This window comes from Schistocerca piceifrons, chromosome 6 (assembly GCF_021461385.2).
Source record: "Schistocerca piceifrons isolate TAMUIC-IGC-003096 chromosome 6, iqSchPice1.1, whole genome shotgun sequence".
Classification (NCBI taxonomy): Eukaryota; Metazoa; Arthropoda; class Insecta; order Orthoptera; family Acrididae; genus Schistocerca; species Schistocerca piceifrons.
Genome location: NC_060143.1, coordinates 426,432,093 through 426,457,830, shown reverse-complemented (window position 1 = coordinate 426,457,830; position 25,738 = coordinate 426,432,093). Strand labels below are relative to the sequence as shown.

At 42.0% G+C, this 25,738-nt stretch overlaps 10 non-coding genes across 10 annotated transcripts; all 10 read right to left on the bottom strand.

Annotated features, from left to right (window-relative positions):
• Nucleotides 1-926: 926 nt before the first annotated feature.
• Nucleotides 927-1,033, bottom strand: LOC124803789. The gene has a single exon (XR_007017267.1). It is a non-coding gene; the product is annotated as a U6 spliceosomal RNA (small nuclear RNA).
• Nucleotides 1,034-3,519: 2,486 nt separating this feature from the next.
• LOC124803788 lies at nucleotides 3,520-3,626 on the bottom strand. Its single transcript, XR_007017266.1, has one exon. It is a non-coding gene; the product is annotated as a U6 spliceosomal RNA (small nuclear RNA).
• A 2,487-nt stretch (nucleotides 3,627-6,113) lies between these two features.
• LOC124803787 lies at nucleotides 6,114-6,220 on the bottom strand. The gene has a single exon (XR_007017265.1). It is a non-coding gene; the product is annotated as a U6 spliceosomal RNA (small nuclear RNA).
• A 2,487-nt stretch (nucleotides 6,221-8,707) lies between these two features.
• On the bottom strand, nucleotides 8,708-8,814 carry LOC124803786. Its single transcript, XR_007017264.1, has one exon. It is a non-coding gene; the product is annotated as a U6 spliceosomal RNA (small nuclear RNA).
• A 2,487-nt stretch (nucleotides 8,815-11,301) lies between these two features.
• On the bottom strand, nucleotides 11,302-11,408 carry LOC124803829. The gene has a single exon (XR_007017303.1). It is a non-coding gene; the product is annotated as a U6 spliceosomal RNA (small nuclear RNA).
• Nucleotides 11,409-13,895: 2,487 nt separating this feature from the next.
• On the bottom strand, nucleotides 13,896-14,002 carry LOC124803823. Its single transcript, XR_007017298.1, has one exon. It is a non-coding gene; the product is annotated as a U6 spliceosomal RNA (small nuclear RNA).
• Nucleotides 14,003-16,489: 2,487 nt separating this feature from the next.
• LOC124803814 lies at nucleotides 16,490-16,596 on the bottom strand. The gene has a single exon (XR_007017290.1). It is a non-coding gene; the product is annotated as a U6 spliceosomal RNA (small nuclear RNA).
• A 2,487-nt stretch (nucleotides 16,597-19,083) lies between these two features.
• On the bottom strand, nucleotides 19,084-19,190 carry LOC124803812. Its single transcript, XR_007017288.1, has one exon. It is a non-coding gene; the product is annotated as a U6 spliceosomal RNA (small nuclear RNA).
• Nucleotides 19,191-21,677: 2,487 nt separating this feature from the next.
• On the bottom strand, nucleotides 21,678-21,784 carry LOC124803811. The gene has a single exon (XR_007017287.1). It is a non-coding gene; the product is annotated as a U6 spliceosomal RNA (small nuclear RNA).
• Nucleotides 21,785-24,271: 2,487 nt separating this feature from the next.
• On the bottom strand, nucleotides 24,272-24,378 carry LOC124803810. Its single transcript, XR_007017286.1, has one exon. It is a non-coding gene; the product is annotated as a U6 spliceosomal RNA (small nuclear RNA).
• Nucleotides 24,379-25,738: the final 1,360 nt, after the last annotated feature.

The window sequence follows — 25,738 nt, the reverse complement described above, 5'->3', positions numbered from 1 at the left end:
GGTTTTTAGGTGAAGGGCAGTGGCTTATTACACAGGCAGATATGCTTCAGTTAAGAATCTGATGAGGTGTCACCTGCAGTCTGTATTATGAGGCTGCAGCTGGATAGCAAGGCCACTAGGAAAGTTACTTGAAACATCATGTTAAATGAACTTCCTGTAAAGGGGTAGCTTGCACACTTAATGATTAAAGAGACATCTTCCTTCCCATGTTTATTTATGGTGCTGAAACAATTATGGCATCAACTGCAGCCATGAAGATGAATAAAGTTAAATGTTGTGGGTCTGTGTGCAGTCAGTATGTGATAGTGGCATACAGGCACCAGAAGCTTTGTAGGCGTTAGAGAAAAATAAATATTAGGTAATGCAAGCTAATTTTAGAGCGCTAGAGTGTATTTAAGCAGTAGTGTGAGTGAAAGTATGTGAGTGAGAAAGATTTGGAACATGCAGCTATCTAGTGTAAAGTTGATGTAAGGTTTCCAAATGTTGTGTGTGGCAGTAGGTGTGTGTTATGAAATGACGTGATTGAGACAGTAGGAAGAGATGTTGTGACAGCAGAGTGTGATACTGAGGAAGAGAAGAGGCTTTTGCCTGTGCTAGGCTTAGTCTTAGACTGGCTGTGATTTGTGTCAGGTTTGTGAATGAGCTGAAGGGGTGCTAGTGACATGTACTTGTGTCAGTGTAGTTGTGGTTTTGGTGTGCTTGCTGAGTTGTTATTAGAGTGACATTTTAGATGTGCATTGGTGATGTAAGGGATAGGTTTATTGCCAGTTTTATCATGTTCTGTTGTGAATGAAAGAGAGTGGAGGAGAACTGCGTAAATGGACAGCATAGTTTGTGACAAGTGGGTGCAGATATGAAGCGAAACTTGTGTAGGTGGCTGAGGGTATTAGCAGCTGATGTGAGACATGAGAGAGTGAGATTGCGAAAAAAATGTGGAACGCTTCACGATTTTGCGTGTCATCCTTGCGCAGGGGCCATGCTAATCTTCTCTGTATCGTTCCAATTTTAGTATATGTACCGCCGAAGCGAGTACATTCGAAGGCCCTCTGAAATTGTATATATAGTTATGGCGTCGCGTCAAATATGGTTCGGCTTGGACGTAGCTTTACGCAGCTCTGGCGAGGAACACAAGGAGTGCCGAGTGCTAATCTGTGAATTAATTACTGCGAGGTGTCGTTCTTAGTAAGTGGCAGCTCTGTTAACTGTATTATTTGGCAGTATTGGATGTAAAACTTAGATCGTAGAGTCGCTTGCTCTCGCAGCATCCACCCAGAGCAGCAGCAGCAGGTTCACACAGCTGCCGCTAGGCGGCAGCAAGACGTGATGGCACGTATTGTCGCCATGTTCTCACATTCCGAGTTTAGTGTCTTATAGGCATACCTATGAAACACACTTATCTAATGTGTGGGATAAATGGCGCTGATTGGAGCTGGTAGCAGGTCTTGAAGACTCTCAAAACAAGCGAATATTTTTGCGAAACTGTCTTCACTGCTAACACAAATTGCATTACTCTTTCAGTGGTACTTTCTCACGATACTAATCGATTCAATGACAGAGTGCAAGGCAACTTTTAACTCACACATCAAGTACAGCACAAGAAGACACAGTGTGTGACCATGTAAATTATTGAGTAGCTCCTATTCATCCAAAGGCGCCAGAAGACAATAGTGACTGCAAAAAGAGACACAGTAGCCTCACGAACCATTAAAAACACCATTCATATTGCACACTTTGAAACACAGCAGTGTAGGTCACTACTAGCGCATGGATGGGTGAATGCGAGTTGTGTGAGGTAGTAGTAGGAATGATGGACATAGTTCCGTTTTCAGTACAATACCAGGTGATATATTTGTGTTGATCCAAGTTTACACAGGGCAGGTCTACTTGGCAACAGTGAAACACTGTGATGGAGATGTGTGAATGAGCCTAAAATGTTGAGGGGACATGTGGTAAGAGAAACCAGGTTAGCATTGTGTTAGTAGCTGTAGTTATGTTCCTGTGAAATGTCAGTCAGATGTATTCCAGTTTGGTGAATGTTGTTATTACAGGAAGAATTGCTAGTGCAAAACAAAGAGTGATAGATTTAGTATCTGAAAGCAGTTAATAACTGAGTAGCTACTGGTGTCATGTGACACAAACTGGTTTGTGATGTTGCTGTCTATTCCAAAATCCTGAAGCTTGCTAGTGTTTTGTGTCTTGACTGCCTCTGTATCTGCTTATGTGCTAGAGCTTCTGTGTATGTAACATGATGAATATTGCATGCAGGGTTTGTCCAATCTTTCTGCTAGACACAGGATGAGAGGTGCATCAGCTGTAATTGTGAACAGCATCGACTTGTATGACATTGATGGGATTCAAAGTGCTGTCAAAATAGTAGAGCCTCACATCTAAATACTATATGTTAATACTAGCATACTGGTCTGCTTTCTAAACACTTCAGTGTTGTGGTATTCATTGGCTGACACTTTTGAATTTAATTTAGGTAACTATATGTAGTGGCAGATTGCCAGACATGTGGGAAAATACTTTGTGCGTCACACCAGTGAAATTTGTACATGACATGCTTGTGCACCACAGATTTGCTGTAATAGTTGGTTTTTAGGTGAAGGGCAGTGGCTTATTACACAGGCAGATATGCTTCAGTTAAGAATCTGATGAGGTGTCACCTGCAGTCTGTATTATGAGGCTGCAGCTGGATAGCAAGGCCACTAGGAAAGTTACTTGAAACATAATGTTAAATGAACTTCCTGTAAAGCGGTAGCTTGCACACTTAATGATTAAAGAGACATCTTCCTTCCCATGTTTATTTATGGTGCTGAAACAATTATGGCATCAGCTGCAGCCATGAAGATGAATAAAGTTAAATGTTGTGGGTCTGTGTGCAGTCAGTATGTGATAGTGGCATACAGGCACCAGAAGCTTTGTAGGCGTTAGAGAAAAATAAATATTAGGTAATGCAAGCTAATTTTAGAGCGCTAGAGTGTATTTAAGCAGTAGTGTGAGTGAAAGTATGTGAGTGAGAAAGATTTGGAACATGCAGCTATCTAGTGTAAAGTTGATGTAAGGTTTCCAAATGTTGTGTGTGGCAGTAGGTGTGTGTTATGAAATGACGTGATTGAGACAGTAGGAAGAGATGTTGTGACAGCAGAGTGTGATACTGAGGAAGAGAAGAGGCTTTTGCCTGTGCTAGGCTTAGTCTTAGACTGGCTGTGATTTGTGTCAGGTTTGTGAATGAGCTGAAGGGGTGCTAGTGACATGTACTTGTGTCAGTGTAGTTGTGGTTTTGGTGTGCTTGCTGAGTTGTTATTAGAGTGACATTTTAGATGTGCATTGGTGATGTAAGGGATAGGTTTATTGCCAGTTTTATCATGTTCTGTTGTGAATGAAAGAGAGTGGAGGAGAACTGCGTAAATGGACAGCATAGTTTGTGACAAGTGGGTGCAGATATGAAGCGAAACTTGTGTAGGTGGCTGAGGGTATTAGCAGCTGATGTGAGACATGAGAGAGTGAGATTGCGAAAAAAATGTGGAACGCTTCACGATTTTGCGTGTCATCCTTGCGCAGGGGCCATGCTAATCTTCTCTGTATCGTTCCAATTTTAGTATATGTACCGCCGAAGCGAGTACATTCGAGGGGCCCTCTGAAATTGTATATATAGTTATGGCGTCGCGTCAAATATGGTTCGGCTTGGACGTAGCTTTACGCAGCTCTGGCGAGGAACACAAGGAGTGCCGAGTGCTAATCTGTGAATTAATTACTGCGAGGTGTCGTTCTTAGTAAGTGGCAGCTCTGTTAACTGTATCATTTGGCAGTATTGGATGTAAAACTTAGATCGTAGAGTCGCTTGCTCTCGCAGCATCCACCCAGAGCAGCAGCAGCAGGTTCACACAGCTGCCGCTAGGCGGCAGCAAGACGTGATGGCACGTATTGTCGCCATGTTCTCACATTCCGAGTTTAGTGTCTTATAGGCATACCTATGAAACACACTTCTCTAATGTGTGGGATAAATGGCGCTGATTGGAGCTGGTAGCAGGTCTTGAAGACTCTCAAAACAAGCGAATATTTTTGCGAAACTGTCTTCACTGCTAACACAAATTGCATTACTCTTTCAGTGGTACTTTCTCACGATACTAATCTATTTAATGACAGAGTGCAAGGCAACTTTTAACTCACACATCAAGTACAGCACAAGAAGACACAGTGTGTGACCATCTAAATTATTGAGCAACTCCTATTCATCCAATGGCGCCAGAAGACAATAGTGACTGCAAAAAGAGACACAGTAGCCTCACGAACCATTAAAAACACCATTCATATTGCACACTTTGAAACACAGCAGTGTAGGTCACTACTAGCGCATGGATGGGTGAATGCGAGTTGTGTGAGGTAGTAGTAGGAATGATGGACATAGTTCCGTTTTCAGTACAATACCAGGTGATATATTTGTGTTGATCCAAGTTTACACAGGGCAGGTCTACTTGGCAACAGTGAAACACTGTGATGGAGATGTGTGAATGAGCCTAAAATGTTGAGGGGACATGTGGTAAGAGAAACCAGGTTAGCATTGTGTTAGTAGCTGTAGTTATGTTCCTGTGAAATGTCAGTCAGATGTAATCCAGTTTGGTGAATGTTGTTATTACAGGAAGAATTGCTAGTGCAAAACAAAGAGTGATAGATTTAGTATCTGAAAGCAGTTAATAACTGAGTAGCTACTGGTGTCATGTGACACAAACTGGTTTGTGATGTTGCTGTCTATTCCAAAATCCTGAAGCTTGCTAGTGTTTTGTGTCTTGACTGCCTCTGTATCTGCTTATGTGCTAGAGCTTCTGTGTATGTGACATGATGAATATTGCATGCAGGGTTTGTCCAATCTTTCTGCTAGACACAGGATGAGAGGTGCATCAGCTGTAATTGTGAACAGCATCGACTTGTATGACATTGATGGGATTCAAAGTGCTGTCAAAATAGTAGAGCCTCACATCTAAATACTATATGTTAATACTAGCATACTGGTCTGCTTTCTAAACACTTCAGTGTTGTGGTATTCATTGGCTGACACTTTTGAATTTAATTTAGGTAACTATATGTAGTGGCAGATTGCCAGACATGTGGGAAAATACTTTGTGCGTCACACCAGTGAAATTTGTACATGACATGCTTGTGCACCACAGATTTGCTGTAATAGTTGGTTTTTAGGTGAAGGGCAGTGGCTTATTACACAGGCAGATATGCTTCAGTTAAGAATCTGATGAGGTGTCACCTGCAGTCTGTATTATGAGGCTGCAGCTGGATAGCAAGGCCACTAGGAAAGTTACTTGAAACATAATGTTAAATGAACTTCCTGTAAAGGGGTAGCTTGCACACTTAATGATTAAAGAGACATCTTCCTTCCCATGTTTATTTATGGTGCTGAAACAATTATGGCATCAGCTGCAGCCATGAAGATGAATAAAGTTAAATGTTGTGGGTCTGTGTGCAGTCAGTATGTGATAGTGGCATACAGGCACCAGAAGCTTTGTAGGCGTTAGAGAAAAATAAATATTAGGTAATGCAAGCTAATTTTAGAGCGCTAGAGTGTATTTAAGCAGTAGTGTGAGTGAAAGTATGTGAGTGAGAAAGATTTGGAACATGCAGCTATCTTGTGTAAAGTTGATGTAAGGTTTCCAAATGTTGTGTGTGGCAGTAGGTGTGTGTTATGAAATGACGTGATTGAGACAGTAGGAAGAGATGTTGTGACAGCAGAGTGTGATACTGAGGAAGAGAAGAGGCTTTTGCCTGTGCTAGGCTTAGTCTTAGACTGGCTGTGATTTGTGTCAGGTTTGTGAATGAGCTGAAGGGGTGCTAGTGACATGTACTTGTGTCAGTGTAGTTGTGGTTTTGGTGTGCTTGCTGAGTTGTTATTAGAGTGACATTTTAGATGTGCATTGGTGATGTAAGGGATAGGTTTATTGCCAGTTTTATCATGTTCTGTTGTGAATGAAAGAGAGTGGAGGAGAACTGCGTAAATGGACAGCATAGTTTGTGACAAGTGGGTGCAGATATGAAGCGAAACTTGTGTAGGTGGCTGAGGGTATTAGCAGCTGATGTGAGACATGAGAGAGTGAGATTGCGAAAAAAATGTGGAACGCTTCACGATTTTGCGTGTCATCCTTGCGCAGGGGCCATGCTAATCTTCTCTGTATCGTTCCAATTTTAGTATATGTACCGCCGAAGCGAGTACATTCGAGGGGCCCTCTGAAATTGTATATATAGTTATGGCGTCGCGTCAAATATGGTTCGGCTTGGACGTAGCTTTACGCAGCTCTGGCGAGGAACACAAGGAGTGCCGAGTGCTAATCTGTGAATTAATTACTGCGAGGTGTCGTTCTTAGTAAGTGGCAGCTCTGTTAACTGTATCATTTGGCAGTATTGGATGTAAAACTTAGATCGTAGAGTCGCTTGCTCTCGCAGCATCCACCCAGAGCAGCAGCAGCAGGTTCACACAGCTGCCGCTAGGCGGCAGCAAGACGTGATGGCACGTATTGTCGCCATGTTCTCACATTCCGAGTTTAGTGTCTTATAGGCATACCTATGAAACACACTTCTCTAATGTGTGGGATAAATGGCGCTGATTGGAGCTGGTAGCAGGTCTTGAAGACTCTCAAAACAAGCGAATATTTTTGCGAAACTGTCTTCACTGCTAACACAAATTGCATTACTCTTTCAGTGGTACTTTCTCACGATACTAATCGATTCAATGACAGAGTGCAAGGCAACTTTTAACTCACACATCAAGTACAGCACAAGAAGACACAGTGTGTGACCATGTAAATTATTGAGTAGCTCCTATTCATCCAATGGCGCCAGAAGACAATAGTGACTGCAAAAAGAGACACAGTAGCCTCACGAACCATTAAAAACACCATTCATATTGCTCACTTTGAAACACAGCAGTGTAGGTCACTACTAGCGCATGGATGGGTGAATGCGAGTTGTGTGAGGTAGTAGTAGGAATGATGGACATAGTTCCGTTTTCAGTACAATACCAGGTGATATATTTGTGTTGATCCAAGTTTACACAGGGCAGGTCTACTTGGCAACAGTGAAACACTGTGATGGAGATGTGTGAATGAGCCTAAAATGTTGAGGGGACATGTGGTAAGAGAAACCAGGTTAGCATTGTGTTAGTAGCTGTAGTTATGTTCCTGTGAAATGTCAGTCAGATGTAATCCAGTTTGGTGAATGTTGTTATTACAGGAAGAATTGGTAGTGCAAAACAAAGAGTGATAGATTTAGTATCTGAAAGCAGTTAATAACTGAGTAGCTACTGGTGTCATGTGACACAAACTGGTTTGTGATGTTGCTGTCTATTCCAAAATCCTGAAGCTTGCTAGTGTTTTGTGTCTTGACTGCCTCTGTATCTGCTTATGTGCTAGAGCTTCTGTGTATGTGACATGATGAATATTGCATGCAGGGTTTGTCCAATCTTTCTGCTAGACACAGGATGAGAGGTGCATCAGCTGTAATTGTGAACAGCATCGACTTGTATGACATTGATGGGATTCAAAGTGCTGTCAAAATAGTAGAGCCTCACATCTAAATACTATATGTTAATACTAGCATACTGGTCTGCTTTCTAAACACTTCAGTGTTGTGGTATTCATTGGCTGACACTTTTGAATTTAATTTAGGTAACTATATGTAGTGGCAGATTGCCAGACATGTGGGAAAATACTTTGTGCGTCACACCAGTGAAATTTGTACATGACATGCTTGTGCACCACAGATTTGCTGTAATAGTTGGTTTTTAGGTGAAGGGCAGTGGCTTATTACACAGGCAGATATGCTTCAGTTAAGAATCTGATGAGGTGTCACCTGCAGTCTGTATTATGAGGCTGCAGCTGGATAGCAAGGCCACTAGGAAAGTTACTTGAAACATAATGTTAAATGAACTTCCTGTAAAGGGGTAGCTTGCACACTTAATGATTAAAGAGACATCTTCCTTCACATGTTTATTTATGCTGCTGAAACAATTATGGCATCAGCTGCAGCCATGAAGATGAATAAAGTTAAATGTTGTGGGTCTGTGTGCAGTCAGTATGTGATAGTGGCATACAGGCACCAGAAGCTTTGTAGGCGTTAGAGAAAAATAAATATTAGGTAATGCAAGCTAATTTTAGAGCGCTAGAGTGTATTTAAGCAGTAGTGTGAGTGAAAGTATGTGAGTGAGAAAGATTTGGAACATGCAGCTATCTAGTGTAAAGTTGATGTAAGGTTTCCAAATGTTGTGTGTGGCAGTAGGTGTGTGTTATGAAATGACGTGATTGAGACAGTAGGAAGAGATGTTGTGACAGCAGAGTGTGATACTGAGGAAGAGAAGAGGCTTTTGCCTGTGCTAGGCTTAGTCTTAGACTGGCTGTGATTTGTGTCAGGTTTGTGAATGAGCTGAAGGGGTGCTAGTGACATGTACTTGTGTCAGTGTAGTTGTGGTTTTGTTGTGCTTGCTGAGTTGTTATTAGAGTGACATTTTAGATGTGCATTGGTGATGTAAGGGATAGGTTTATTGCCAGTTTTATCATGTTCTGTTGTGAATGAAAGAGAGTGGAGGAGAACTGCGTAAATGGACAGCATAGTTTGTGACAAGTGGGTGCAGATATGAAGCGAAACTTGTGTAGGTGGCTGAGGGTATTAGCAGCTGATGTGAGACATGAGAGAGTGAGATTGCGAAAAAAATGTGGAACGCTTCACGATTTTGCGTGTCATCCTTGCGCAGGGGCCATGCTAATCTTCTCTGTATCGTTCCAATTTTAGTATATGTACCGCCGAAGCGAGTACATTCGAGGGGCCCTCTGAAATTGTATATATAGTTATGGCGTCGCGTCAAATATGGTTCGGCTTGGACGTAGCTTTACGCAGCTCTGGCGAGAAACACAAGGCCTGCCGAGTGCTAATCTGTGAATTAATTACTGCGAGGTGTCGTTCTTAGTAAGTGGCAGCTCTGTTAACTGTATTATTTGGCAGTATTGGATGTAAAACTTAGATCGTAGAGTCGCTTGCTCTCGCAGCATCCACCCAGAGCAGCAGCAGCAGGTTCACACAGCTGCCGCTAGGCGGCAGCAAGACGTGATGGCACGTATTGTCGCCATGTTCTCACATTCCGAGTTTAGTGTCTTATAGGCATACCTATGAAACACACTTCTCTAATGTGTGGGATAAATGGCGCTGATTGGAGCTGGTAGCAGGTCTTGAAGACTCTCAAAACAAGCGAATATTTTTGCGAAACTGTCTTCACTGCTAACACAAATTGCATTACTCTTTCAGTGGTACTTTCTCACGATACTAATCGATTCAATGACAGAGTGCAAGGCAACTTTTAACTCACACATCAAGTACAGCACAAGAAGACACAGTGTGTGACCATGTAAATTATTGAGTAGCTCCTATTCATCCAAAGGCGCCAGAAGACAATAGTGACTGCAAAAAGAGACACAGTAGCCTCACGAACCATTAAAAACACCATTCATATTGCACACTTTGAAACACAGCAGTGTAGGTCACTACTAGCGCATGGATGGGTGAATGCGAGTTGTGTGAGGTAGTAGTAGGAATGATGGACATAGTTCCGTTTTCAGTACAATACCAGGTGATATATTTGTGTTGATCCAAGTTTACACAGGGCAGGTCTACTTGGCAACAGTGAAACACTGTGATGGAGATGTGTGAATGAGCCTAAAATGTTGAGGGGACATGTGGTAAGAGAAACCAGGTTAGCATTGTGTTAGTAGCTGTAGTTATGTTCCTGTGAAATGTCAGTCAGATGTATTCCAGTTTGGTGAATGTTGTTATTACAGGAAGAATTGCTAGTGCAAAACAAAGAGTGATAGATTTAGTATCTGAAAGCAGTTAATAACTGAGTAGCTACTGGTGTCATGTGACACAAACTGGTTTGTGATGTTGCTGTCTATTCCAAAATCCTGAAGCTTGCTAGTGTTTTGTGTCTTGACTGCCTCTGTATCTGCTTATGTGCTAGAGCTTCTGTGTATGTAACATGATGAATATTGCATGCAGGGTTTGTCCAATCTTTCTGCTAGACACAGGATGAGAGGTGCATCAGCTGTAATTGTGAACAGCATCGACTTGTATGACATTGATGGGATTCAAAGTGCTGTCAAAATAGTAGAGCCTCACATCTAAATACTATATGTTAATACTAGCATACTGGTCTGCTTTCTAAACACTTCAGTGTTGTGGTATTCATTGGCTGACACTTTTGAATTTAATTTAGGTAACTATATGTAGTGGCAGATTGCCAGACATGTGGGAAAATACTTTGTGCGTCACACCAGTGAAATTTGTACATGACATGCTTGTGCACCACAGATTTGCTGTAATAGTTGGTTTTTAGGTGAAGGGCAGTGGCTTATTACACAGGCAGATATGCTTCAGTTAAGAATCTGATGAGGTGTCACCTGCAGTCTGTATTATGAGGCTGCAGCTGGATAGCAAGGCCACTAGGAAAGTTACTTGAAACATAATGTTAAATGAACTTCCTGTAAAGCGGTAGCTTGCACACTTAATGATTAAAGAGACATCTTCCTTCCCATGTTTATTTATGGTGCTGAAACAATTATGGCATCAGCTGCAGCCATGAAGATGAATAAAGTTAAATGTTGTGGGTCTGTGTGCAGTCAGTATGTGATAGTGGCATACAGGCACCAGAAGCTTTGTAGGCGTTAGAGAAAAATAAATATTAGGTAATGCAAGCTAATTTTAGAGCGCTAGAGTGTATTTAAGCAGTAGTGTGAGTGAAAGTATGTGAGTGAGAAAGATTTGGAACATGCAGCTATCTAGTGTAAAGTTGATGTAAGGTTTCCAAATGTTGTGTGTGGCAGTAGGTGTGTGTTATGAAATGACGTGATTGAGACAGTAGGAAGAGATGTTGTGACAGCAGAGTGTGATACTGAGGAAGAGAAGAGGCTTTTGCCTGTGCTAGGCTTAGTCTTAGACTGGCTGTGATTTGTGTCAGGTTTGTGAATGAGCTGAAGGGGTGCTAGTGACATGTACTTGTGTCAGTGTAGTTGTGGTTTTGTTGTGCTTGCTGAGTTGTTATTAGAGTGACATTTTAGATGTGCATTGGTGATGTAAGGGATAGGTTTATTGCCAGTTTTATCATGTTCTGTTGTGAATGAAAGAGAGTGGAGGAGAACTGCGTAAATGGACAGCATAGTTTGTGACAAGTGGATGCAGATATGAAGCGAAACTTGTGTAGGTGGCTGAGGGTATTAGCAGCTGATGTGAGACATGAGAGAGTGAGATTGCGAAAAAAACGTGGAACGCTTCACGCTTTTGCGTGTCATCCTTGCGCAGGGGCCATACTAATCTTCTCTGTATCGTTCCAATTGTAGTATATGTACCGCCGAAGCGAGTACATTCGAGGAGCCCTCTGAAATTGTATATATAGTTATGGCGTCGCGTCAAATATGGTTCAGCTTGGACGTAGCTTTACGCAGCTCTGGCGAGGAACACAAGGCCTGCCGAGTGCTAATCTGTGAATTAATTACTGCGAGGTGTCGTTCTTAGTAAGTGGCAGCTCTGTTAACTGTATTATTTGGCAGTATTGGATGTAAAACTTAGATCGTAGAGTCGCTTGCTCTCGCAGCATCCACCCAGAGCAGCAGCAGCAGGTTCACACAGCTGCCGCTAGGCGGCAGCAAGACGTGATGGCACGTATTGTCGCCATGTTCTCACATTCCGAGTTTAGTGTCTTATAGGCATACCTATGAAACACACTTCTCTAATGTGTGGGATAAATGGCGCTGATTGGAGCTGGTAGCAGGTCTTGAAGACTCTCAAAACAAGCGAATATTTTTGCGAAACTGTCTTCACTGCTAACACAAATTGCATTACTCTTTCAGTGGTACTTTCTCACGATCCTAATCGATTCAATGACAGAGTGCAAGGCAACTTTTAACTCACACATCAAGTACAGCACAAGAAGACACAGTGTGTGACCATGTAAATTATTGATTAGCTCCTATTCATCCAAAGGCGCCAGAAGACAATAGTGACTGCAAAAAGAGACACAGTAGCCTCACGAACCATTAAAAACACCATTCATATTGCACACTTTGAAACACAGCAGTGTAGGTCACTACTAGCGCATGGATGGGTGAATGCGAGTTGTGTGAGGTAGTAGTAGGAATGATGGACATAGTTCCGTTTTCAGTACAATACCAGGTGATATATTTGTGTTGATCCAAGTTTACACAGGGCAGGTCTACTTGGCAACAGTGAAACACTGTGATGGAGATGTGTGAATGAGCCTAAAATGTTGAGGGGACATGTGGTAAGAGAAACCAGGTTAGCATTGTGTTAGTAGCTGTAGTTATGTTCCTGTGAAATGTCAGTCAGATGTATTCCAGTTTGGTGAATGTTGTTATTACAGGAAGAATTGCTAGTGCAAAACAAAGAGTGATAGATTTAGTATCTGAAAGCAGTTAATAACTGAGTAGCTACTGGTGTCATGTGACACAAACTGGTTTGTGATGTTGCTGTCTATTCCAAAATCCTGAAGCTTGCTAGTGTTTTGTGTCTTGACTGCCTCTGTATCTGCTTATGTGCTAGAGCTTCTGTGTATGTGACATGATGAATATTGCATGCAGGGTTTGTCCAATCTTTCTGCTAGACACAGGATGAGAGGTGCATCAGCTGTAATTGTGAACAGCATCGACTTGTATGACATTGATGGGATTCAAAGTGCTGTCAAAATAGTAGAGCCTCACATCTAAATACTATATGTTAATACTAGCATACTGGTCTGCTTTCTAAACACTTCAGTGTTGTGGTATTCATTGGCTGACACTTTTGAATTTAATTTAGGTAACTATATGTAGTGGCAGATTGCCAGACATGTGGGAAAATACTTTGTGCGTCACACCAGTGAAATTTGTACATGACATGCTTGTGCACCACAGATTTGCTGTAATAGTTGGTTTTTAGGTGAAGGGCAGTGGCTTATTACACAGGCAGATATGCTTCAGTTAAGAATCTGATGAGGTGTCACCTGCAGTCTGTATTATGAGGCTGCAGCTGGATAGCAAGGCCACTAGGAAAGTTACTTGAAACATAATGTTAAATGAACTTCCTGTAAAGCGGTAGCTTGCACACTTAATGATTAAAGAGACATCTTCCTTCCCATGTTTATTTATGGTGCTGAAACAATTATGGCATCAGCTGCAGCCATGAAGATGAATAAAGTTAAATGTTGTGGGTCTGTGTGCAGTCAGTATGTGATAGTGGCATACAGGCACCAGAAGCTTTGTAGGCGTTAGAGAAAAATAAATATTAGGTAATGCAAGCTAATTTTAGAGCGCTAGAGTGTATTTAAGCAGTAGTGTGAGTGAAAGTATGTGAGTGAGAAAGATTTGGAACATGCAGCTATCTAGTGTAAAGTTGATGTAAGGTTTCCAAATGTTGTGTGTGGCAGTAGGTGTGTGTTATGAAATGACGTGATTGAGACAGTAGGAAGAGATGTTGTGACAGCAGAGTGTGATACTGAGGAAGAGAAGAGGCTTTTGCCTGTGCTAGGCTTAGTCTTAGACTGGCTGTGATTTGTGTCAGGTTTGTGAATGAGCTGAAGGGGTGCTAGTGACATGTACTTGTGTCAGTGTAGTTGTGGTTTTGGTGTGCTTGCTGAGTTGTTATTAGAGTGACATTTTAGATGTGCATTGGTGATGTAAGGGATAGGTTTATTGCCAGTTTTATCATGTTCTGTTGTGAATGAAAGAGAGTGGAGGAGAACTGCGTAAATGGACAGCATAGTTTGTGACAAGTGGATGCAGATATGAAGCGAAACTTGTGTAGGTGGCTGAGGGTATTAGCAGCTGATGTGAGACATGAGAGAGTGAGATTGCGAAAAAAACGTGGAACGCTTCACGCTTTTGCGTGTCATCCTTGCGCAGGGGCCATGCTAATCTTCTCTGTATCGTTCCAATTGTAGTATATGTACCGCCGAAGCGAGTACATTCGAGGAGCCCTCTGAAATTGTATATATAGTTATGGCGTCGCGTCAAATATGGTTCAGCTTGGACGTAGCTTTACGCAGCTCTGGCGAGGAACACAAGGCCTGCCGAGTGCTAATCTGTGAATTAATTACTGCGAGGTGTCGTTCTTAGTAAGTGGCAGCTCTGTTAACTGTATTATTTGGCAGTATTGGATGTAAAACTTAGATCGTAGAGTCGCTTGCTCTCGCAGCATCCACCCAGAGCAGCAGCAGCAGGTTCACACAGCTGCCGCTAGGCGGCAGCAAGACGTGATGGCACGTATTGTCGCCATGTTCTCACATTCCGAGTTTAGTGTCTTATAGGCATACCTATGAAACACACTTCTCTAATGTGTGGGATAAATGGCGCTGATTGGAGCTGGTAGCAGGTCTTGAAGACTCTCAAAACAAGCGAATATTTTTGCGAAACTGTCTTCACTGCTAACACAAATTGCATTACTCTTTCAGTGGTACTTTCTCACGATCCTAATCGATTCAATGACAGAGTGCAAGGCAACTTTTAACTCACACATCAAGTACAGCACAAGAAGACACAGTGTGTGACCATGTAAATTATTGATTAGCTCCTATTCATCCAAAGGCGCCAGAAGACAATAGTGACTGCAAAAAGAGACACAGTAGCCTCACGAACCATTAAAAACACCATTCATATTGCACACTTTGAAACACAGCAGTGTAGGTCACTACTAGCGCATGGATGGGTGAATGCGAGTTGTGTGAGGTAGTAGTAGGAATGATGGACATAGTTCCGTTTTCAGTACAATACCAGGTGATATATTTGTGTTGATCCAAGTTTACACAGGGCAGGTCTACTTGGCAACAGTGAAACACTGTGATGGAGATGTGTGAATGAGCCTAAAATGTTGAGGGGACATGTGGTAAGAGAAACCAGGTTAGCATTGTGTTAGTAGCTGTAGTTATGTTCCTGTGAAATGTCAGTCAGATGTATTCCAGTTTGGTGAATGTTGTTATTACAGGAAGAATTGCTAGTGCAAAACAAAGAGTGATAGATTTAGTATCTGAAAGCAGTTAATAACTGAGTAGCTACTGGTGTCATGTGACACAAACTGGTTTGTGATGTTGCTGTCTATTCCAAAATCCTGAAGCTTGCTAGTGTTTTGTGTCTTGACTGCCTCTGTATCTGCTTATGTGCTAGAGCTTCTGTGTATGTGACATGATGAATATTGCATGCAGGGTTTGTCCAATCTTTCTGCTAGACACAGGATGAGAGGTGCATCAGCTGTAATTGTGAACAGCATCGACTTGTATGACATTGATGGGATTCAAAGTGCTGTCAAAATAGTAGAGCCTCACATCTAAATACTATATGTTAATACTAGCATACTGGTCTGCTTTCTAAACACTTCAGTGTTGTGGTATTCATTGGCTGACACTTTTGAATTTAATTTAGGTAACTATATGTAGTGGCAGATTGCCAGACATGTGGGAAAATACTTTGTGCGTCACACCAGTGAAATTTGTACATGACATGCTTGTGCACCACAGATTTGCTGTAATAGTTGGTTTTTAGGTGAAGGGCAGTGGCTTATTACACAGGCAGATATGCTTCAGTTAAGAATCTGATGAGGTGTCACCTGCAGTCTGTATTATGAGGCTGCAGCTGGATAGCAAGGCCACTAGGAAAGTTACTTGAAACATAATGTTAAATGAACTTCCTGTAAAGGGGTAGCTTACACACTTAATGATTAAAGAGACATCTTCCTTCCCATGTTTATTTATGGTGCTGAAACAATTATGGCATCAGCTGCAGCCATGAAGATGAATAAAGTTAATTGTTGTGGGTCTGTGTGCAGTCAGTATGTGATAGTGGCATACAGGCACCAGAAGCTTTGTAGGCGTTAGAGAAAAATAAATATTAGGTAATGCAAGCTAATTTTAGAGCGCTAGAGTGTATTTAAGCAGTAGTGTGAGTGAAAGTATGTGAGTGAGAAAGATTTGGAACATGCAGCTATCTAGTGTAAAGTTGATGTAAGGTTTCCAAATGTTGTGTGTGGCAGTAGGTGTGTGTTATGAAATGACGTGATTGAGACAGTAGGAAGAGATGTTGTGACAGCAGAGTGTGATACTGAGGAAGAGAAGAGGCTTTTGCCTGTGCTAGGCTTAGTCTTAGACTGGCTGTGATTTGTGTCAGGTTTGTGAATGAGCTGAAGGGGTGCTAGTGACATGTACTTGTGTCAGTGTAGTTGTGGTTTTGGTGTGCTTGCTGAGTTGTTATTAGAGTGACATTTTAGATGTGCATTGGTGATGTAAGGGATAGGTTTATTGCCAGTTTTATCATGTTCTGTTGTGAATGAAAGAGAGTGGAGGAGAACTGCGTAAATGGACAGCATAGTTTGTGACAAGTGGGTGCAGATATGAAGCGAAACTTGTGTAGGTGGCTGAGGGTATTAGCAGCTGATGTGAGACATGAGAGAGTGAGATTGCGAAAAAAACGTGGAACGCTTCACGCTTTTGCGTGTCATCCTTGCGCAGGGGCCATGCTAATCTTCTCTGTATCGTTCCAATTTTAGTATATGTACCGCCGAAGCGAGTACATTCGAGGAGCCCTCTGAAATTGTATATATAGTTGTGGCGTCGCGTCAAATATGGTTCGGCTTGGACGTAGCTTTACGCAGCTCTGGCGAGGAACACAAGGCCTGCCGAGTGCCAATCTGTGAATTAATTACTGCGAGGTGTCGTTCTTAGTAAGTGGCAGCTCTGTTAACTGTATTATTTGGCAGTATTGGATGTAAAACTTAGATCGTAGAGTCGCTTGCTCTCGCAGCATCCACCCAGAGCAGCAGCAGCAGGTTCACACAGCTGCCGCTAGGCGGCAGCAAGACGTGATGGCACGTATTGTCGCCATGTTCTCACATTCCGAGTTTAGTGTCTTATAGGCATACCTATGAAACACACTTCTCTAATGTGTGGGATAAATGGCGCTGATTGGAGCTGGTAGCAGGTCTTGAAGACTCTCAAAACAAGCGAATATTTTTGCGAAACTGTCTTCACTGCTAACACAAATTGCATTACTCTTTCAGTGGTACTTTCTCACGATACTAATCGATTCAATGACAGAGTGCAAGGCAACTTTTAACTCACACATCAAGTACAGCACAAGAAGACACAGTGTGTGACCATGTAAATTATTGAGTAGCTCCTATTCATCCAATGGCGCCAGAAGACAATAGTGACTGCAAAAAGAGACACAGTAGCCTCACGAACCATTAAAAACACCATTCATATTGCACACTTTGAAACACAGCAGTGTAGGTCACTACTAGCGCATGGATGGGTGAATGCGAGTTGTGTGAGGTAGTAGTAGGAATGATGGACATAGTTCCGTTTTCAGTACAATACCAGGTGATATATTTGTGTTGATCCAAGTTTACACAGGGCAGGTCTACTTGGCAACAGTGAAACACTGTGATGGAGATGTGTGAATGAGCCTAAAATGTTGAGGGGACATGTGGTAAGAGAAACCAGGTTAGCATTGTGTTAGTAGCTGTAGTTATGTTCCTGTGAAATGTCAGTCAGATGTAATCCAGTTTGGTGAATGTTGTTATTACAGGAAGAATTGCTAGTGCAAAACAAAGAGTGATAGATTTAGTATCTGAAAGCAGTTAATAACTGAGTAGCTACTGGTGTCATGTGACACAAACTGGTTTGTGATGTTGCTGTCTATTCCAAAATCCTGAAGCTTGCTAGTGTTTTGTGTCTTGACTGCCTCTGTATCTGCTTATGTGCTAGAGCTTCTGTGTATGTGACATGACGAATATTGCATGCAGGGTTTGTCCAATCTTTCTGCTAGACACAGGATGAGAGGTGCATCAGCTGTAATTGTGAACAGCATCGACTTGTATGACATTGATGGGATTCAAAGTGCTGTCAAAATAGTAGAGCCTCACATCTAAATACTATATGTTAATACTAGCATACTGGTCTGCTTTCTAAACACTTCAGTGTTGTGGTATTCATTGGCTGACACTTTTGAATTTAATTTAGGTAACTATATGTAGTGGCAGATTGCCAGACATGTGGGAAAATACTTTGTGCGTCACACCAGTGAAATTTGTACATGACATGCTTGTGCACCACAGATTTGCTGTAATAGTTGGTTTTTAGGTGAAGGGCAGTGGCTTATTACACAGGCAGATATGCTTCAGTTAAGAATCTGATGAGGTGTCACCTGCAGTCTGTATTATGAGGCTGCAGCTGGATAGCAAGGCCACTAGGAAAGTTACTTGAAACATAATGTTAAATGAACTTCCTGTAAAGGGGTAGCTTACACACTTAATGATTAAAGAGACATCTTCCTTCACATGTTTATTTATGGTGCTGAAACAATTATGGCATCAGCTGCAGCCATGAAGATGAATAAGGTTAAATGTTGTGGGTCTGTGTGCAGTCAGTATGTGATAGTGGCATACAGGCACCAGAAGCTTTGTAGGCGTTAGAGAAAAATAAATATTAGGTAATGCAAGCTAATTTTAGAGCGCTAGAGTGTATTTAAGCAGTAGTGTGAGTGAAAGTATGTGAGTGAGAAAGATTTGGAACATGCAGCTATCTTGTGTAAAGTTGATGTAAGGTTTCCAAATGTTGTGTGTGGCAGTAGGTGTGTGTTATGAAATGACGTGATTGAGACAGTAGGAAGAGATGTTGTGACAGCAGAGTGTGATACTGAGGAAGAGAAGAGGCTTTTGCCTGTGCTAGGCTTAGTCTTAGACTGGCTGTGATTTGTGTCAGGTTTGTGAATGAGCTGAAGGGGTGCTAGTGACATGTACTTGTGTCAGTGTAGTTGTGGTTTTGGTGTGCTTGCTGAGTTGTTATTAGAGTGACATTTTAGATGTGCATTGGTGATGTAAGGGATAGGTTTATTGCCAGTTTTATCATGTTCTGTTGTGAATGAAAGAGAGTGGAGGAGAACTGCGTAAATGGACAGCATAGTTTGTGACAAGTGGGTGCAGATATGAAGCGAAACTTGTGTAGGTGGCTGAGGGTATTAGCAGCTGATGTGAGACATGAGAGAGTGAGATTGCGAAAAAAACGTGGAACGCTTCACGATTTTGCGTGTCATCCTTGCGCAGGGGCCATGCTAATCTTCTCTGTATCGTTCCAATTTTAGTATATGTACCGCCGAAGCGAGTACATTCGAGGAGCCCTCTGAAATTGTATATATAGTTATGGCGTCGCGTCAAATATGGTTCGGCTTGGACGTAGCTTTACGCAGCTCTGGCGAGGAACACAAGGCCTGCCGAGTGCTAATCTGTGAATTAATTACTGTGAGGTGTCGTTCTTAGTAAGTGGCAGCTCTGTTAACTGTATTATTTGGCAGTATTGGATGTAAAACTTAGATCGTAGAGTCGCTTGCTCTCGCAGCATCCACCCAGAGCAGCAGCAGCAGGTTCACACAGCTGCCGCTAGGCGGCAGCAAGACGTGATGGCACGTATTGTCGCCATGTTCTCACATTCCGAGTTTAGTGTCTTATAGGCATACCTATGAAACACACTTCTCTAATGTGTGGGATAAATGGCGCTGATTGGAGCTGGTAGCAGGTCTTGAAGACTCTCAAAACAAGCGAATATTTTTGCGAAACTGTCTTCACTGCTAACACAAATTGCATTACTCTTTCAGTGGTACTTTCTCACGATACTAATCGATTCAATGACAGAGTGCAAGGCAACTTTTAACTCACACATCAAGTACAGCACAAGAAGACACAGTGTGTGACCATGTAAATTATTGAGTAGCTCCTATTCATCCAATGGCGCCAGAAGACAATAGTGACTGCAAAAAGAGACACAGTAGCCTCACGAACCATTAAAAACACCATTCATATTGCACACTTTGAAACACAGCAGTGTAGGTCACTACTAGCGCATGGATGGGTGAATGCGAGTTGTGTGAGGTAGTAGTAGGAATGATGGACATAGTTCCGTTTTCAGTACAATACCAGGTGATATATTTGTGTTGATCCAAGTTTACACAGGGCAGGTCTACTTGGCAACAGTGAAACACTGTGATGGAGATGTGTGAATGAGCCTAAAATGTTGAGGGGACATGTGGTAAGAGAAACCAGGTTAGCATTGTGTTAGTAGCTGTAGTTATGTTCCTGTGAAATGTCAGTCAGATGTAATCCAGTTTGGTGAATGTTGTTATTACAGGAAGAATTGCTAGTGCAAAACAAAGAGTGATAGATTTAGTATCTGAAAGCAGTTAATAACTGAGTAGCTACTGGTGTCATGTGACACAAACTGGTTTGTGATGTTGCTGTCTATTCCAAAATCCTGAAGCTTGCTAGTGTTTTGTGTCTTGACTGCCTCTGTATCTGCTTATGTGCTAGAGCTTCTGTGTATGTGACATGACGAATATTGCATGCAGGGTTTGTCCAATCTTTCTGCTAGACACAGGATGAGAGGTGCATCAGCTGTAATTGTGAACAGCATCGACTTGTATGACATTGATGGGATTCAAAGTGCTGTCAAAATAGTAGAGCCTCACATCTAAATACTATATGTTAATACTAGCATACTGGTCTGCTTTCTAAACACTTCAGTGTTGTGGTATTCATTGGCTGACACTTTTGAATTTAATTTAGGTAACTATATGTAGTGGCAGATTGCCAGACATGTGGGAAAATACTTTGTGCGTCACACCAGTGAAATTTGTACATGACATGCTTGTGCACCACAGATTTGCTGTAATAGTTGGTTTTTAGGTGAAGGGCAGTGGCTTATTACACAGGCAGATATGCTTCAGTTAAGAATCTGATGAGGTGTCACCTGCAGTCTGTATTATGAGGCTGCAGCTGGATAGCAAGGCCACTAGGAAAGTTACTTGAAACATAATGTTAAATGAACTTCCTGTAAAGGGGTAGCTTACACACTTAATGATTAAAGAGACATCTTCCTTCACATGTTTATTTATGGTGCTGAAACAATTATGGCATCAGCTGCAGCCATGAAGATGAATAAGGTTAAATGTTGTGGGTCTGTGTGCAGTCAGTATGTGATAGTGGCATACAGGCACCAGAAGCTTTGTAGGCGTTAGAGAAAAATAAATATTAGGTAATGCAAGCTAATTTTAGAGCGCTAGAGTGTATTTAAGCAGTAGTGTGAGTGAAAGTATGTGAGTGAGAAAGATTTGGAACATGCAGCTATCTTGTGTAAAGTTGATGTAAGGTTTCCAAATGTTGTGTGTGGCAGTAGGTGTGTGTTATGAAATGACGTGATTGAGACAGTAGGAAGAGATGTTGTGACAGCAGAGTGTGATACTGAGGAAGAGAAGAGGCTTTTGCCTGTGCTAGGCTTAGTCTTAGACTGGCTGTGATTTGTGTCAGGTTTGTGAATGAGCTGAAGGGGTGCTAGTGACATGTACTTGTGTCAGTGTAGTTGTGGTTTTGGTGTGCTTGCTGAGTTGTTATTAGAGTGACATTTTAGATGTGCATTGGTGATGTAAGGGATAGGTTTATTGCCAGTTTTATCATGTTCTGTTGTGAATGAAAGAGAGTGGAGGAGAACTGCGTAAATGGACAGCATAGTTTGTGACAAGTGGGTGCAGATATGAAGCGAAACTTGTGTAGGTGGCTGAGGGTATTAGCAGCTGATGTGAGACATGAGAGAGTGAGATTGCGAAAAAAACGTGGAACGCTTCACGATTTTGCGTGTCATCCTTGCGCAGGGGCCATGCTAATCTTCTCTGTATCGTTCCAATTTTAGTATATGTACCGCCGAAGCGAGTACATTCGAGGAGCCCTCTGAAATTGTATATATAGTTATGGCGTCGCGTCAAATATGGTTCGGCTTGGACGTAGCTTTACGCAGCTCTGGCGAGGAACACAAGGCCTGCCGAGTGCTAATCTGTGAATTAATTACTGTGAGGTGTCGTTCTTAGTAAGTGGCAGCTCTGTTAACTGTATTATTTGGCAGTATTGGATGTAAAACTTAGATCGTAGAGTCGCTTGCTCTCGCAGCATCCACCCAGAGCAGCAGCAGCAGGTTCACACAGCTGCCGCTAGGCGGCAGCAAGACGTGATGGCACGTATTGTCGCCATGTTCTCACATTCCGAGTTTAGTGTCTTATAGGCATACCTATGAAACACACTTCTCTAATGTGTGGGATAAATGGCGCTGATTGGAGCTGGTAGCAGGTCTTGAAGACTCTCAAAACAAGCGAATATTTTTGCGAAACTGTCTTCACTGCTAACACAAATTGCATTACTCTTTCAGTGGTACTTTCTCACGATACTAATCGATTCAATGACAGAGTGCAAGGCAACTTTTAACTCACACATCAAGTACAGCACAAGAAGACACAGTGTGTGACCATGTAAATTATTGAGTAGCTCCTATTCATCCAATGGCGCCAGAAGACAATAGTGACTGCAAAAAGAGACACAGTAGCCTCACGAACCATTAAAAACACCATTCATATTGCACACTTTGAAACACAGCAGTGTAGGTCACTACTAGCGCATGGATGGGTGAATGCGAGTTGTGTGAGGTAGTAGTAGGAATGATGGACATAGTTCCGTTTTCAGTACAATACCAGGTGATATATTTGTGTTGATCCAAGTTTACACAGGGCAGGTCTACTTGGCAACAGTGAAACACTGTGATGGAGATGTGTGAATGAGCCTAAAATGTTGAGGGGACATGTGGTAAGAGAAACCAGGTTAGCATTGTGTTAGTAGCTGTAGTTATGTTCCTGTGAAATGTCAGTCAGATGTAATCCAGTTTGGTGAATGTTGTTATTACAGGAAGAATTGCTAGTGCAAAACAAAGAGTGATAGATTTAGTATCTGAAAGCAGTTAATAACTGAGTAGCTACTGGTGTCATGTGACACAAACTGGTTTGTGATGTTGCTGTCTATTCCAAAATCCTGAAGCTTGCTAGTGTTTTGTGTCTTGACTGCCTCTGTATCTGCTTATGTGCTAGAGCTTCTGTGTATGTGACATGATGAATATTGCATGCAGGGTTTGTCCAATCTTTCTGCTAGACACAGGATGAGAGGTGCATCAGCTGTAATTGTGAACAGCATCGACTTGTATGACATTGATGGGATTCAAAGTGCTGTCAAAATAGTAGAGCCTCACATCTAAATACTATATGTTAATACTAGCATACTGGTCTGCTTTCTAAACACTTCAGTGTTGTGGTATTCATTGGCTGACACTTTTGAATTTAATTTAGGTAACTATATGTAGTGGCAGATTGCCAGACATGTGGGAAAATACTTTGTGCGTCACACCAGTGAAATTTGTACATGACATGCTTGTGCACCACAGATTTGCTGTAATAGTTGGTTTTTAGGTGAAGGGCAGTGGCTTATTACACAGGCAGATATGCTTCAGTTAAGAATCTGATGAGGTGTCACCTGCAGTCTGTATTATGAGGCTGCAGCTGGATAGCAAGGCCACTAGGAAAGTTACTTGAAACATAATGTTAAATGAACTTCCTGTAAAGGGGTAGCTTGCACACTTAATGATTAAAGAGACATCTTCCTTCACATGTTTATTTATGCTGCTGAAACAATTATGGCATCAGCTGCAGCCATGAAGATGAATAAGGTTAAATGTTGTGGGTCTGTGTGCAGTCAGTATGTGATAGTGGCATACAGGCACCAGAAGCTTTGTAGGCGTTAGAGAAAAATAAATATTAGGTAATGCAAGCTAATTTTAGAGCGCTAGAGTGTATTTAAGCAGTAGTGTGAGTGAAAGTATGTGAGTGAGAAAGATTTGGAACATGCAGCTATCTAGTGTAAAGTTGATGTAAGGTTTCCAAATGTTGTGTGTGGCAGTAGGTGTGTGTTATGAAATGACGTGATTGAGACAGTAGGAAGAGATGTTGTGACAGCAGAGTGTGATACTGAGGAAGAGAAGAGGCTTTTGCCTGTGCTAGGCTTAGTCTTAGACTGGCTGTGATTTGTGTCAGGTTTGTGAATGAGCTGAAGGGGTGCTAGTGACATGTACTTGTGTCAGTGTAGTTGTGGTTTTGGTGTGCTTGCTGAGTTGTTATTAGAGTGACATTTTAGATGTGCATTGGTGATGTAAGGGATAGGTTTATTGCCAGTTTTATCATGTTCTGTTGTGAATGAAAGAGAGTGGAGGAGAACTGCGTAAATGGACAGCATAGTTTGTGACAAGTGGGTGCAGATATGAAGCGAAACTTGTGTAGGTGGCTGAGGGTATTAGCAGCTGATGTGAGACATGAGAGAGTGAGATTGCGAAAAAAACGTGGAACGCTTCACGATTTTGCGTGTCATCCTTGCGCAGGGGCCATGCTAATCTTCTCTGTATCGTTCCAATTTTAGTATATGTACCGCCGAAGCGAGTACATTCGAGGAGCCCTCTGAAATTGTATATATAGTTATGGCGTCGCGTCAAATATGGTTCGGCTTGGACGTAGCTTTACGCAGCTCTGGCGAGGAACACAAGGCCTGCCGAGTGCTAATCTGTGAATTAATTACTGTGAGGTGTCGTTCTTAGTAAGTGGCAGCTCTGTTAACTGTATTATTTGGCAGTATTGGATGTAAAACTTAGATCGTAGAGTCGCTTGCTCTCGCAGCATCCACCCAGAGCAGCAGCAGCAGGTTCACACAGCTGCCGCTAGGCGGCAGCAAGACGTGATGGCACGTATTGTCGCCATGTTCTCACATTCCGAGTTTAGTGTCTTATAGGCATACCTATGAAACACACTTCTCTAATGTGTGGGATAAATGGCGCTGATTGGAGCTGGTAGCAGGTCTTGAAGACTCTCAAAACAAGCGAATATTTTTGCGAAACTGTCTTCACTGCTAACACAAATTGCATTACTCTTTCAGTGGTACTTTCTCACGATACTAATCGATTCAATGACAGAGTGCAAGGCAACTTTTAACTCACACATCAAGTACAGCACAAGAAGACACAGTGTGTGACCATGTAAATTATTGAGTAGCTCCTATTCATCCAATGGCGCCAGAAGACAATAGTGACTGCAAAAAGAGACACAGTAGCCTCACGAACCATTAAAAACACCATTCATATTGCACACTTTGAAACACAGCAGTGTAGGTCACTACTAGCGCATGGATGGGTGAATGCGAGTTGTGTGAGGTAGTAGTAGGAATGATGGACATAGTTCCGTTTTCAGTACAATACCAGGTGATATATTTGTGTTGATCCAAGTTTACACAGGGCAGGTCTACTTGGCAACAGTGAAACACTGTGATGGAGATGTGTGAATGAGCCTAAAATGTTGAGGGGACATGTGGTAAGAGAAACCAGGTTAGCATTGTGTTAGTAGCTGTAGTTATGTTCCTGTGAAATGTCAGTCAGATGTAATCCAGTTTGGTGAATGTTGTTATTACAGGAAGAATTGCTAGTGCAAAACAAAGAGTGATAGATTTAGTATCTGAAAGCAGTTAATAACTGAGTAGCTACTGGTGTCATGTGACACAAACTGGTTTGTGATGTTGCTGTCTATTCCAAAATCCTGAAGCTTGCTAGTGTTTTGTGTCTTGACTGCCTCTGTATCTGCTTATGTGCTAGAGCTTCTGTGTATGTGACATGATGAATATTGCATGCAGGGTTTGTCCAATCTTTCTGCTAGACACAGGATGAGAGGTGCATCAGCTGTAATTGTGAACAGCATCGACTTGTATGACATTGATGGGATTCAAAGTGCTGTCAAAATAGTAGAGCCTCACATCTAAA